General features: G+C 45.1%; 1 protein-coding gene across 1 annotated transcript in view; it reads right to left on the bottom strand.

The window, feature by feature from the left end:
* Cdk17 (cyclin dependent kinase 17) overlaps positions 1–6,958 on the bottom strand; it is an 86,637-nt gene extending 79,679 nt beyond the window's left edge. Inside the window, exon 1 of the mRNA XM_052753125.1 lies at positions 6,844–6,958. The gene's annotated coding sequence lies outside the window, so the exon portion shown is untranslated. The remainder of the gene's footprint in view (positions 1–6,843) is intronic.
* Positions 6,959–12,207: the final 5,249 nt, after the last annotated feature.

Raw genomic sequence — 12,207 nt, 5'->3', positions numbered from 1 at the left:
AAAAAAATAAAATGAGTAAATAATCTAGGATACAGTGAAAAAAATACCTTTGGATATTTGCTTCATTGTTTACAAACATACACAGAGAACTGAAAAATTCTTACAAGTGTAGCAAGAACATAAAATGAAGAACACGCTACCAAGAACGCTAGAGAGAGGGCTGCCGGCGAAATGCTTACGTAAGCATAAGGACCCGAGTGCAGGTTTCTAGAACCAGGCAAAAAGCTGTGCCTGGTGCCACCTGCCTACATCCCAGAGCTGGAGAGGTACAGACAGCATCCCTGGTGCTCAGCTCACTGCCTAGCTAGTCTCCCTGAACACATTAACTCTCCAGATTCAATGACAGACTCTTGGGGGGGGGGGAATTAAAGAAAAAGGTGGAGATCAATAGCACACGCCCGCCACACCAACCTCTGGCCTTGGTACATGCATAAGAGTCACACATACATATCCATATACCACACACCAAAAAACAAACAACCTTGACTTTTTCATTTAGGGTTTTTTTTTTTTTTGAGACAGAATCTCACTATGTAACTCAGAATGGCTTTAAAATTGCTTGTAATCCTCTTGCCTCACTCACCCCAGCACTGGGATTACAGGTATGCGCCAAGATGACCAGCCAAATGGTTCTTATTATTAACCTTTATGGGGGAAAATTCCTTTTCACCTTAATGAACCACATATGTTAACAATACTAACTTACAGTTTTTCTATCCTAAAGATCAATTTTCAATATGAAAAATATCATATTTCTATTTTCAGTGGATTGCTGAATAAAAATATGCAAAATTTATACCTTGCTTATAAGATATATCAAGATCAAAAACCAATAGATGGGGTGTGTGTAGGGTGTGTGTGTGTAGGTGTGTGTTAAAGTTTTTACCAATACCAGTCAAAGGATTCCTTTGATGGTATCATGGATTGGCTCCAAATATTCCCAGAAGTTCAAGTGTTAAAGGCTCAGTTCCCAAAGCAGCAGTGTTCAGACAGTGGGTCCTTTGGACAGTGACTGGACCATGAAAGCGCTGATCTCATGAACAGATTAATCTATTTATGAATTAATAACCTAGCGAGCTGCTGGGAGGCAGTGGAAACTTCAGGAGGAAGGTCTAGGTAAAGAAGTAGGTTCTGGAAGACATGACCATGAGGGATATAATTTATCTAATTTATCTAGCTCCTCCTTCTGTCTTTTTTTTTTTTTTTTTTTTTTTTTTTTTTGCTTGTTTTTCGAGACAGGGTTTCTCTGTGTAGTTTTTGGTACCTGTCCTGGATCTCACTCTGTAGACCAGGCTGGCCTGGAACTCACAGAGATCCGCCTGGCTCTGCCTCCCGAGTGCTGGGATTAAAGGTGTGCGCCACCACCGCCTGGCCCTTCTGTCTTCTTTCTGCTCCCCCACGCCAGGAGGTTATCTGCTCTCCTCCACCACACACATATTCTTCACTGTGCTGTTCTGCCTGACCACAGGCCCCTGCACCGTGGAGCCAAATAACCATGGACTGAAGCCTCTGACCCAGGAGTCCACGTAACTGTCTCCTCTTAGAAGGTGATTTTTCTCCCACAGTCTGTCACAGGACTATAACACTGGCCAACACAGATGGCATATGCTCAAATAATGAAAGCATTATCATTTAAATTATTCAAATTCAACCATTTTAATACATGTAAAATCAAAGTTAATGAACAGACATTTTGAAAAGAAAGTGAGTGGATGTCAAGTGTAATTCGGGGGAGGTTCTTTTGTGTGCTTTTTTTCAGCATTCATATTCCTTCTGTGTGTAAAGACATGGATAAATTCATGATTGAAAATAAATCTACAAACTAGCCACGGCAGTTCACACTAGCGTGGGCTATAGAGCAAAACTGTCTCAAACATCCAAAACAGAAAGCAGGGTGGGGAGGGTTGTGGAAGAAATCTACAGACACCAAAAGTGCTTTTCTCTGACTTATGCCTGCTCACAGAGCTGTCTGTGAGCTGTTAGCATCCCCCTCCTCCCACCCCGCCCCCCAGTAGACACACTTGTGACTACAGCCTTTCTGAATGCTTAAACTTGAATCTTGGGTCGCTGTAGTAGTCGGACTCGGAAGAAAATGACTTAACCTAAGACCTTTGCTTCCTTATTAATAATAATAATAAAAAAAAGGTTTACCTAATATAATAGGTTTCCTGTGAGGATTTAACAAAACAATAGTGTCTACCATAACACAACGAATGATAATCTCTTTCTCACAGTTTACATTATATACTGGATGTTTGAGTGGCTTCAAACTCATGTTTTGACTCTCAGCTACCAGAGCAATGGTTTTTAGAGGCGGCTTTGGGGACTCCAATTAGATTTAAGCAGGGTCCAGGGGATGGGCCTTATCACAGTAGTCGAACCTCTCTCTCCCACGTTCTTTTCGTCCCTCCTTTTCCCACACACATACCCCCTTCTCTCATCCTCCCTCTCCACCTGCAGGCACCAACCAAGAGGCCAGAAAACCACACAGTTGAGGCAGGCATCTAGAAACAAAGAGAAGAGCCTCACCAGAATCTGACCAACGGGGCACTCTGACTTCCAACTTCTGGACTCCAGAACAGAGAGAAAATACTGTTTTAAAAAGCCACCCAATAGGTGATACTTTGTTATGGAAGATGAAACAGACTAAAATAAGGTATATCAAAAAATATTTTTAGAAAGCAAGATCATTTTCACTAAATCTAAATTAGCTCACCGAAACCTATCTCCAAACCATTTAACTGGTAGGTTAAGGGTCTCAACACATGAATTGGGGGCCCATGCATTCAGTACACAATATGATCTATGAGAAAAAAAAATAATTAAATATTAATTGTGCCCTCTGCTAGGCAAGCTATGCTGATACACTGTGGATCTGTAAATCTACCTCCTGAAAACAAGTGTTTATGATGGTATGTTACTGTAGACCATAAAACATTAGATTCACTGGTAGATGTTTATTGATTTTCCAAGGTGGCCTAGGGAGAGCAAACATGGCAGAAAGAGAAAGTTATGCACAAGACATTTCTTCAGGCCCTTGACTATTCCTTTTTCCGGGTCAGTATTTTGCAGACATCAAAAGTAAACACATACACACATATGACACTAAACATGAATTAATTATATTGAGAAAAATTACAACAAATCCACTAAGGACAAGAAGGGCCCTGGAAGGCCAGTCTAATCAGTCCTTTCTCTAGTTCAAAGAAACTGGCCACCTGGCAGGTTAAACTCGATAGCAAGCTGCAGAATGGGTCCTCTAGTATTTACAAGTGCCACGTAAAGCACATTTTAAATACCATTATATCAGCAATGAAAATGAAAAATGTCATAAACATTTTATAAATTATACTTCAAATGAGTATTAAAAAGTTTTGAGCAAAAATACTCACTTCAAATTCAAAAGAATCCAAAATTACTGTTCCTTTGCATGCACAAAAGGAGAGATCATTTCTAAAACACCATAGAGACTATTTGTGTGAGTAAGGTTTAAGATATACTGGCCCTTTCCCACCAACACAGAAATATATTTATCCAGTAATTATCCACCCTGGAAGTAGAAAACCCATGTAGAAGCCTGTCAGAACCACAGAGCTATAACTACAAAGACGGAAGAACAACAATAAAGATTCAGAATGTAACATCTTTTAAATAGCCAAGACTATGAGACAATAATAAAGGGAAAGGCAAAAACTACTGTGTTCAGATAGCTCTTTACTATTAGGAGACGTCATCGCCTCCCCTTTTGAACATCTTCCTCTGCGGCCACGGCACTGTCTGCACTGTGCACCGTAAGGAACCTCACTGCTCTGGTTCACAGCCCTAGTTCAGGAAAAGGAAACTGGAAAGCTGAAAGCCGGAGGAAGACAAGCCTTCCCGGAGCAAAGCAATGATCTTACACACCACACCTGCAAGCAGCGTAATTGCAGGCCCAAGACAGTGCCTGAAAACTAAATGTAGCAAAACATACATTAAGATTCCTGTAGTCATCACAGCTAAGCTATGATACAGGACAAAAAGATTTTCCATTTTCTAGTTTTTGTAGAACCAAATGACTTATAAGCCATTAGCAGCATCAAAGCTAATAAACATATTTAGCTAATTCCTCCAATTTCATCTTTCCTTACTATGTACTCTCTCTTTTGTCCTTTTGATAACCAACTTGTATAGGACGGGTTATATACTATGTTACATAGCTAACACCAAGTTACTTTCTTAGGCCCAAATCCCAGTAGGGGAGTAAACTACATATTTTACAAAACCCCATTTTAGTAATAGGAAAATTATGATATTAACAAGACTTTAATTCGGCATTTCCCCAGGCTGCAAAAGTAATGTGAAGATTTGAAAAAAATGGAGGCAAAAAATAAACTAACAACTCACAATCCAGAAACATTTATTAGGTTTTTGATAAATTTCCTTGTAGTATCTAAGTAGGTACTAAGTGTGCAGAAGAAACGTACATGGTTTTTGATAAGTATATTAAGCATCAATTAATAATGTGGCCTGTTAATTCACAAAGGTTTCTAAAACATTTTTGGTGGGGGGGGGGGATAGGAAGTTGAAAAATGCAGACTAATCCCTAGCTGAAATACCTGAAATTTTAATGTCAATACTTTAAAGACAGCAAACTGTAAGATATGACTATTCTTATGTTAACACTAACATTTTTGCACCTACACTAAACAGGTTTATTTTTTACTTTCTTCTCGTTCCTATTTTCAGCAACGTTTTCATTTTCTCTGTAAAAAATAAAGCTCCCGTTTGCATAGGAACTTTAAAATCTGTATTATTACTGCTATTATAATTATTATTATTATTATTTGCATGATGTGTGTGGGACGTCAGAGGGCAACTTTGTGGAGTTAGTTCTCTCTTTCCATCTTTGCCTGTGTGCCGGGGACAGAATTCAGGCCCTGGGCAAGCACCCTTACCCACTGACCCATCTTGCCAGCCCTTGCACTGGGATTTTAAAGCAGCTTAAATTCAAAGGCTCAGCAGCATTTCTTTGAAGCACAGCATTCAAACAGTTAATACTTCTGGCCTATGAGATGGTTTGCCAGGTAAAAGAACAACCCTCTTCACATTCCTATATCCACTCTCAAAACATAAAAAAAAAAAAAAGACGAGTCCTCAGTCATATTGTCTTCTTTTGTTTGAACCCACTGTTAATGCAGATGTTAGAACGACGAAAAATAAAATGACTTCATCAACAAGGCGACACTATACTTAATCTACAAGCCAACTCCTTAGGTTCATGAAAAAAATAAAATCAATCACATTATCGCTAGCCAATTTTTCTCATAAAATTTAGTTTACACATATTTCTAGATTCGAAGGTTTAGGTCAATGCCACTGATCAGAGGTCTCATTCATTTTCATCTGCTCTGTGGTTAACAAAGTGAATCTCAAAACAGTCACTCAGATTTATTACTTTGATATTCTTGTACAAAATGTCGTTTAAAAGAAAGCCAATAAAGGTTCAGGAAGAAGAAGAAAACAGTGAAGTTGGGAGGCAAGAATTGTCTGCCTTTAAGTCAAGCATTTCCTGTCAAGTGACAGACAGGTCTGCTACCAGGAATACACTCTGCTGGCCAAAGGAACGGCCGAGACTCAAAACAAAATTTGCCACTTGTCTCTTGAAAATGAATTTGGCCTGGGAGGCGATAACACGGGACCACGGACGGACGCGTCTCCGGAGGGCCACACATTACCCTAAGGGAGAGGCGCCCGCCGCGGATTCCAGCTCAACGCTTTTGCCATGTTTGAAGAAGAAGAAGAAAAGCTAATTGTTAATGGCCATGTGACACAGAAGATCCCAGAAAGGAAAGGGTGTGGGGGGGGGGGGGGGGGAGAGAAAGAGTAGAGTTCAAGGCAGTTCAGGGTCAGAAGGAGTCAGGCATCCTGTCATTAGCAAACGCTCTCCTTCCTAGCTGAAGGCAAAATACCGCTTACCCTAGGAGGAGTGGGTTTAAAGTGGGGGAGACGGGGAACCACGGGGGGAAGAAGAAGAAGAAGGCGCGATGTGGCAGTGCGGGGGGGTGGGTGACGTGGGAGACAAAAACCCGGGCTCCCCTCCACCACCACCCCCCTCCCGGGGGGCCGAGATGGGGAGCAGAAGCAACGGGACCTAAAAACACACGGAGAAAAAGCGACTGCAGCCGAGACGACGGTGGAACAGCCCCCCCCCAAACCCCCCCCCTCCTCCATCCCGGGTCCTCTGGGTTTTTTCCCACAGTCCCTCCGCCTCCGGTCGGGGCGACACTCAGGGGTGTGACCGGACCCCGCCGCCGCCGCCGGAGGGCCGCCCGGGGAGCTTTGTGTCGGCCCGCTCTCCCCCCCCCCCCCGCACCCCGCTCCACGCGAGGGCTGCTCCTCCTCCCCCGCGGAGCTAGCTGCCCACCGGCGCGCAGCCTCCGCGTCTCCAAGGAGCCCGCAGCGCCGCGTCCTCGCCCGCGCCCGCCCGCCCGCGCCTCCTCCACCCGGGGGCCCCCCGGGGACCTTTGTGTCTTAAGCTGGCGGGGGGGGGGGGGGGGGGACTTTCCGCCTCTCTCCCGCCCCACCGGCCTCCCAGGGAGAGAGTCCCGAGCGGCAGCGACCTCCGGCGGCGACGGGATCGTCGTCCCCCTTACCCCACCCCACCCTCCGCCTCCTCCCCGCAGCCCACGCCGCGCGCGGACTCGCGATCGGCACCGTCCCCGCCCGCCCGCCTGCCCGCCCGAGCCACCGGCTTGACAGGCGTCGCGATCCCCGGCCGACCCCCCCCCCCCCCGCGCCTCCTCCGCACCCCACACCATCCCACCCCACCCCACCCCACCCCACCCCACCGGGCCGCCAACTCACCAGCAAGTGCGTGGGGGACGCGGGCTCCGGGGCAGGCGCGCAGGGCGAGCGGATGCAGGTCCGGTGGCGGCGGCCGCGCAGAGGAGGCGCCTCCGGCTCAGGCCTCCCGGCCTCCCCCCCCCCCCCCCTCCACCACCACCACCCCGCCCGCGCCGCGCCGCGCCGCCCTCCGCCTCCTCGCGCCTTCCGCTCCGCGAGGGCCGCCGGCCGCCTCACGCGTGGCCGAGCCCCCCGCTCAACATGGCTCCCCCGGGCCGCCGGGAGCCGCACGGACGGCTCAGTCCCCCACCCGGTCTCCCCGAGCCGGGGCGGCGGGGCGAGCGCGGGGTTGGTGGATCGCGGGGAGGGGAACGGGACGCCGCCGCCGCCGCCGCCGCCGCCGCCGCCGCCGCTCGGGAGAGACCCGCAGCCGCCGCTCTCGTTCGTCTGCGTGCGCGTCGCTTTTCTCTCGCTCGCTCGCTCGCTGGGCCGCTGCGGCTTGACGCCTCCGCCTGTTCCCCCGGAGCGAGCGAGCGAGGAGGAAAGGAAAAAAAAAAAGACTTTTATTGAAACGATCCAACCAGCGGCGGCGGAGAAAAGCGACCGGCTGCGGGAGCTTCCCCACCCCCGCCTGCACGGCTCGCCTGGGGCAGCGCGACCCCTGCCGGCGGCGGCGGCGGCGGCGGCGGCGGCGGCGGCGGCGGCGGGGCGGGGCGGGGCCTGGTTTAGGGCGGGGCTTGAGGTCGGGGGCGTGGTCTGGGCGGGGCGATGGGGTATTCCCAGGAAACTCGCGCCCCAAGCCCGGCTGCAAAACCCAACCGGAGGGCTGGAGACCCTCTCGGCAGTTACCAAAACGCGGCGCTGTGCCTGCCTGTCCACTGCGATTGGCGAGGAAACGATCACCGCAAACCAGCGCCTCATGACAACAAAACCCTGGCTTGAAGTATGCCAGTCGCTACTGTCCCCGGGACGCCTGCCACATCCCGAGTACAGTATAGGCTGTCTAGAGAGTTGGATGTCAAAGGACCCACACAGGAGCATCCCGACTGATCCGCGGCTACTCTTCATCTGTTCTGTGGCTGGCTGTGTGTGGTACTGGTGCAGTACTCATCTTCGCACGGAGCTTTTCGTTGAAGCCACGGTGTTTTGAATTGTTATTACACTGTGGGCACTGTGCTGGGTGGTCAGAAGCCCTAGAATCTAGCTGGGATGACAGATTATCAGCGGTTATAGTAAAAACAGCGTTGTGAGAGGGCCAAGGCTATGCTATAAGACCCAGAAAGGGCTCCTGTTGCCTCCGTGAGTTAGATTTTGTTTCTTGGAGGAGATGGCCGAAGAGGTTGGCCCAGTTTCTGTAAACGCTTTGGCTTTCTTCTTTGGCAGTTCAGGAACAGTTGAGGGAGTGTGTTGACAACGAAAGTGATACTGGCCCACTTCTTCCAACAAATACAGTTAGAAACATAAAGCAAAAAACTAAGTTAAATCCCCGGGGGGAGATAATGAGAGAGTTGAAAAAATGGGGCCCGGATGTGGTCATCCTAAACAAGAAAAAGTTAACCATATAAAAGGCCTGGAGGGTGAGTGCTGGGTTTTTGTTTTGTTTTGTTTTTCCGTTTTCAACACCAGGAAGTGCACAATACATTTTAAGTAAAATTTCAAATCATTTTTTTTTTTTACCTAAGGGCTTCTGAATAGCGTTTTGTTTTACTGGGCAAACACTTTCCTCTTGAAAATGCTTCCTGCCACTTTTTTCTGTGACTTTATTGGGCAAAGTTGAATGTATTTTCTACAACTTCCAAGGTTACATGTCAATCCAATTTCTCCTGTGTCTCTAAAATTACCAGGAGCCATAAGTTAACAATAATTATGCTCTACAAATACTTTGACACTTGTTAATCCTGAGAGTGCGAATATCTAAGATGCCTCTCTTTAAAAATGAGTATACACTTTAAAACGGTACTGTTAATGATAGTCTGTTCTTTACATGGGTCCAATTTAAGCGATTTTATAATATGGTTAAAGCTAGCATCATTTCCAGAGTTCTTTGTTAAGTTAGAGGAAAAAAAAATATTTTTATACGTGACCTACTTTTATGCTGAACATTTTCACATGCTTGCCTTATTTTAAAAGCAATTGCATGCTTTTTTTGTCCTCTTAGTAAATATTTAAAATAGTCAAAGGGGAGTCTACATAATTGCACCCTGAATTTCAGCATCTATAATTCCTCCTTCACATCATTGGGCTGGAATTTAGCCCATTACAAACAACAGATTATTCAGCCTCAGCCAAAATTGCCACGGAATAATAATAATAATAATAATAATAATAATAATAATAATCTTCTATACCATAACGCCATAGTAGAAATTTGATCCCTAGAATCTAGATGACTATTTAGTTGACCTATTTGTTCTTTCATTTGAAGAAGAATTTGCTATGCACACTTCGGGCCAGGTACCCAGCTAGACCTTAAGGATGCAGAGGTGAAGAAACAGGTTTGCTCTTGTCTCCGGCCAGTGGGAATAAAATGGTCGATCTGCCATATGCGCGCGGGTCACTTAGGAGCCAGTAGGTTGATATGTAAACATGGGAGACAAAGAAAATCAAACAGCTATGGTACTGAAACTGAGGAAAGAGGGATGCTTCTGGTGTCTAAGATGAGGGGAAGAAATGGGGAGATGGGGAGATAAGTAAAGCGCAAGGTCTTTCTTTGTGTCACTCAGGAAATGGTGAGTGGCCTTTTCACTAGTATGCCATTTTTAGGAATTTTTTTTTTAACCTTATAAAATAACTTCTATTTGTTTGTTTTTCAGGTTGGGTTTTTTTGTTTGTTTATTTGTTTGGTTTGTTTTTTGTTTTGTTTTGGTTTTTTTTTTTTTTTTTTTTTGGTTTTTCGAGACAGGGTTTCTCTGTGTAGCTTTGCGCCTTTCCTGGAACTCACTTGGTAGCCCAGGCTGGCCTCGAACTCACAGAGATCCGCCTGGCTCTGCCTCCCGAGTGCTGGGATTAAAGGCGTGCGCCACCACCGCCCGGCTTTGGTTTGGTTTTTGAGACCTCTATTATGTAGCTCCAGCTGTCCTAGAACTCACTGTGTAGACCAGGCTGGCCTCAAACTCACAGAGATCCGCCTGCCTCTGCCTCCTGAGTGCTGGGATTAAAGGCATGCACCACCATGCCTAGCATGGTAAAATAATTTTGAACTTAGAATATTTCTCATCTTTGAATATTTTCCAAACTGCAGTTAAATATGTTATGTGGTTTAAAAAACTCCCTGGTACTTAGTGAAGGGGAGGGGTGTGGGAAGAATTCCAAGTTCAAATCCACTTGGAAAATGCATTCTTCTCTTCCTTCTGGAAAGTCACATTTATATACTGGAAGCTGGGAGAGGTTCTGAGATTAAAAATAATTTTCTTTCCATTGAGACTAACATATGCCAAGCTGTTTTTTTTTTTTTTTTTTTTTTTTCTTGGTTTTTCGAGACAGGGTTTCTCTGTGTAGCTTTGTGCCTTTTCTGGAACTCGCTTTGGAGACCAGGCTGGCCTCGAACTCACAGAGATCTGCCTGGCTCTGCCTCCCGAGTGCTGGGATTAAAGGCGTGCGCCACCACCGCCCGGCTGCCAAGCTGTTTTGACCACAGAAAAACAGTATCCTGGGGGCATGCATGTAACCACCAGGGAGAGAATCAAAAGTCACTGAGCTTGAAATAAAATGAGGCAGAAATGAAATTGTTCTTTAGTTACTGACAAAATGCTTTGGAAACTCCTGGCTTCCAGGATGGCTCCCTGCAAGGCTACATTGAGATGAAGGAATGTAACCGTAAGTTTCTCGGGTCCCACCTGGCCCTGCAGTCCCATGGCTGCTTATAAAATAATCACTCAGAGACTTATATTAATTACAAACTGTATGGCCTATGGCTTCAGCTTCTTGCTAGCTAGCTCTTTCATCTTAAATTAATCTATTCCTATTAATCTATATGTTGCCACGTGACTGTGGCATTACTAGTCTGCTGGCATCTTATTACTCCTTGAGTGGCAGCACACATTTCTCTCAACTCCACCCTTCTCTCTGTATCTCTGCTTGGATTTCCTACCTGGCTGTAAGCTTTCTTGCTATAGGCCAAAACAGCTTTATTTAGTATCCGATGGGCGCCACACATATTCACAGCATACAGAAAGACATCCCACAGCACTCCCAAAGTTTTCATTTTTCCCAGGGTTATGGATAGATGGTTATAGGGTAGGAGGTAGAACAATAAAATTTAGACTCAGGCCAGGCAGTGGTGGTGCACACCTTTAATACCAGCACTCAGGAGGCAGAGCCAGGCAGATCTCTGTGAGTTTGAGGCCAGCCTGGTCTACAGAGTGAGATCTAGGACAGGCACCAAAACTACACAGAGAAACCCTGTCTCAAAAAACAAAACAAAACAAACAAACAAACAAATTTAGACTCAGTATTCTCCTTTAGAAAAAAAAAAGGAATGGATAGGTATAGTATATTAAAGTAGATTATTGTATCAACTAGTAACTGATTTAGCAAACTATCAGCCTTGGATAATTTGCACTGATATGGATTCTTATATATTTGATACAAATGTAAACTATTCTTATATTCCTATTTAAGATAATTTGTATATTGATACAAAAACAAAACTGTATTTGTTGTATTGTGCATATATTTCTACTCCTGCTTGAAATATTTCGTACATTGATAAAAATATAAAATTATATTTGTCATATTGTATGTATGTTCTACCTCTGTTTAGAATATTTGTTTATTGGTACATATTAAGGATATTCTTGTCATATTGCATATTGTACTATACATTTCTACATCTGTTTAAGATATTGTATGTATTGTCACAATTTTGAGGTCATTGTCCTTATACGGTTATATCTGCTCACAGACTGTTTACCTTGTTAATGTGAAGCCTTAGTCCTTAGGTTATTTAGGTAGATAAGACATATAGAACCATAGTCACCCATGCTTGTCATTTCTATAGTTATGTTAGTTAGAGTCTCCAGATTTACAGATACATATGTCAGATGAATAGGCAATCTTCAAACACTTCACAGACCTAGAGAATATGGCATTTAAGTGTTTTGATAACTTAAAATTTTGTTGACATGAGACACGATTGCTCCTGGCAGCACTGATCTGATCCTAAGAGAATGTTGGGCTTCTAGACGTTTCCATTTGGAATTTTGTCTTCTTCTTGGCACAAAATGGCGTGCTGGGCAAAGAACTGCCCTTGCCTCAACTACTGACAGTATTAACGATGTCCTTTCTGGACGAGCAGAACATAAGGAAAAGTGACTACTGAACCTTGCCAAGAGAGGATAAGATGGTCTTCTGAAATTCCTGCTTCTGAAAATGGTCTGTCAGATA

This window comes from Peromyscus californicus, unplaced genomic scaffold (assembly GCF_007827085.1).
Source record: "Peromyscus californicus insignis strain IS unplaced genomic scaffold, ASM782708v3 Scaffold_24__1_contigs__length_46423439, whole genome shotgun sequence".
Taxonomy (NCBI): Eukaryota; Metazoa; Chordata; class Mammalia; order Rodentia; family Cricetidae; genus Peromyscus; species Peromyscus californicus.
Note: the sequence above shows the minus strand (reverse complement) of the source record. Positions and strands in the feature narration are given on the sequence as shown.